The sequence below is a fragment of the Myotis brandtii genome, unplaced genomic scaffold, assembly GCF_000412655.1.
Source record: "Myotis brandtii unplaced genomic scaffold, ASM41265v1 scaffold4781, whole genome shotgun sequence".
Classification (NCBI taxonomy): Eukaryota; Metazoa; Chordata; class Mammalia; order Chiroptera; family Vespertilionidae; genus Myotis; species Myotis brandtii.
Window position 1 is genome coordinate 111,031 of NW_005368268.1, and position 2,590 is coordinate 113,620.

A 2,590-nucleotide genomic window follows, 5' to 3' on the forward strand; every position below is an offset into this window, starting at 1 on the left:
AGGCGTGTGTCCCTGTGACCACAGGTCCTGGTGGGACAGGGAACACTGAGGGACAAGGTCAGAGGAGCAGAGAGGTGACCCGGTTGAGGAGTGACCACGTCAAAGCCCACGATGCACTGAGCACCACCTGAGAATAGGCCCCAATCACACTCCGTCCCCACAGCCCCTCCCTTCCCCCCTGCAAAGAGCACAAAATACACAGGAATCCGCAGAATCCTTGGTGCTCACATTTATTTCCTCTGAGAAAATAATTAATTAAAGGGTCTCCTTTAATTACCCGTCACCAGTCAAAGCAAGAATTAAAAAACCAGGTCAATACACAGTCTCATTTCAATACGAAACAAGAAGTTGCAGCTCAGAGCACCAGGGAGTTAAGGAAGGGATGGGGAGGGCCCAGCCCGCCTCTGCTGACAGAAAAGTGTGGGGAGCAGAGCAGGCCAGCCCCCCAATCAGAGATTCTTGAGTCAGGAAGTGGGAGCGTGAACATCTTCCAACACTCAGTCCCCACAAGGCAGCTGCCTCACGCTGTGGAGGACAAGCATCATGAACATATTCAGGTCAGTGGCTGTAACTGGTGACACTCTCAAAGCCCACTTCCTGCTCATAGTGTCCCACAGACTCACCACCACCCAGTCCTCCCCTCTGCCCACCCCTCCCCATGGCAGGGTCTCACCTCTAGAAGCCGAGAAAGACACATCAGAGCCCTGGCCGCTGTCACTGCCTGGGGGGCGGAGGGGCACACCAGGACACGGAAGCCCCAGGGCAGGAGACAAAGGAGAAACTATGGGTGTGGGGTCCCGCCATGGCTCCCGTCTGGACTGACACAAGGTCTCAGGGATCACCCCTCCATACTCACTGGCAGCGTGAGCATAGCTCTCTCCACTTCCACCTGCAGGAAGAAAACATCCTATGAGAGACCAGGGAGGAGGCAGGGCCATGAGGTCCTAAAGGAAGCCCTAGTCCTGGTCCCCAGATAAGTTTCCAGAACCATGTGTATAGATCTAGGGCAAGATCAGGAAACCTGAGAAAGTGCATGTGTGGGGACTGGACCCTTCACCCTCCTGGAGATCTGTGCTCAGCAGGGACCTGCCCTCTGACCTGGGACTGCTGAGAACGGGCTCCCCACCACCAGCATCATCAGGTGATAAGTGGGTCCCTCATTTTCCCACGGGCCTCACTACAGAGTAAGTGTGAGCACAGAGCCCCACACTGGCCAGCACACGGGTGGGGATGATGCTTCCCGTGAAGGAGGCGGGACACACGTCTAACTGGGCTTGTACCCCCAGTGGGACAGACACTCAGACCCCACCACTACCCACCTGAGCGCCTCCTCCACCACATCACAGCTCCAGCCACGGCTCCCAGCAGAACCAGGCCCCCAGCAATGCCCATGATGATGAAGATGAAGGTGTGAGAAGGCGGCTCTGGGGGGAGAAGGGAAGGGAGGGTGAGGGCCCCGACCCCAGGCCTCAGCCCTGACCCCACTGAGGTCCCCCAGGGCCCCTGCTGCCCTGAGAAGAGGCTCTGTGCCCACGGCCCCTCCTCACCCCATCTCAGGGTCAGGGGCTCGGGCAGCCCCTCATGCTGCACTCTCTGCTCCTCTCCAGGGGGCACCCCCACGGCCGCCCACTTCTGGAAGGTGCCGTCCCCCGCAGGCCTGGTCTCCACCAGCTCCATGTCCTGGGTCTGGTCCTCCCCGTCACGCTGCCAGGTCAGGCTGATGTCCGCAGGGTAGAAGCCCAGCGCCCAGCACCTCAGGGTGACCTCCTGGGCAGAGACGGGGTGGCGGGTCAGGTGTGCCTTTGGAGGGTCTGAGGGGAGGGGAGAAAATGCACGTACTTTGCATCTGCCATGGGACACTCCAGCAGCGCCCATGTGACCATCCTGGGAGTGGACAGCCACCTGGGGTGGGGGAGGGAGCACACAGCCCACACACCAGCCTGGACAGAGGCACCTGGAAGGACCTCCTAGACTTTGAAAGTTCTAGGATCAGAGAGACACAGTCCAAGGCAGGAGGCAGGTCTTTGAGGGGAGAAAAGGGATTTGTGGTCCTGACGTGGGTGGAGGCCACGTGACTCAGAAAAGCTGGGGTGAGGCCTCAGACACAGTGGGTGTGGGCAGCGCACAAGGCCTGAGAGAGAAGGTCCCCGTGGTTCCCATAGCCCCTGCAGGGCCTATGTAAACTGCTGATGGGTTTTTTCAGGGGGGTCTCCCTGCACCCCAGGAGAGCCTGCATCCCTAACTGTCCCTGAGAGGAGGGGGGTCCCTCTGGTACCTGATCTGGACATCCAGGGGACTCCCTCCCTGACCCCAAGGAGGGGTGTCTGACACTGACCCCCTGTCCTGTCTCCTTGTAGGAGCCCCAGCCCCGGGGAGAGGGGGCGGTCCCAGGGCCCCTGGTACCTGCGCGCTGCAGGGTCTCATTCCCTTTTTCCAGGTGAATGCGGAGCCATTTCTTGCAGGTTCCCTCCAGGTAGCTCCTCCAACCTTCTGCCACACCGGCCGCCTCCCACTTGCGCTTGGTGATCTGAGCCGCCATGTCGGTCGCGGTCCAGGAGGTCAGGTCCTCGTTCAGGGCGATGTAGTCGGC

The 2,590-nt window shown here is 60.1% G+C and overlaps 1 pseudogene across 1 annotated transcript in view; it reads right to left on the reverse strand.

Annotated features, from left to right (window-relative positions):
- Positions 1 to 207: 207 nt before the first annotated feature.
- The window catches only part of LOC102255813, a 19,359-nt pseudogene continuing 16,976 nt past the window's right edge, over positions 208 to 2,590 (reverse strand). Inside the window, exons 7-8 of the transcript XR_001364015.1 lie at positions 674 to 721; positions 208 to 525 (exon numbers count right to left, since the gene is read on the reverse strand). The product of XR_001364015.1 is annotated as an HLA class I histocompatibility antigen, B-38 alpha chain-like (transcript). The remainder of the gene's footprint in view (positions 526 to 673; positions 722 to 2,590) is intronic.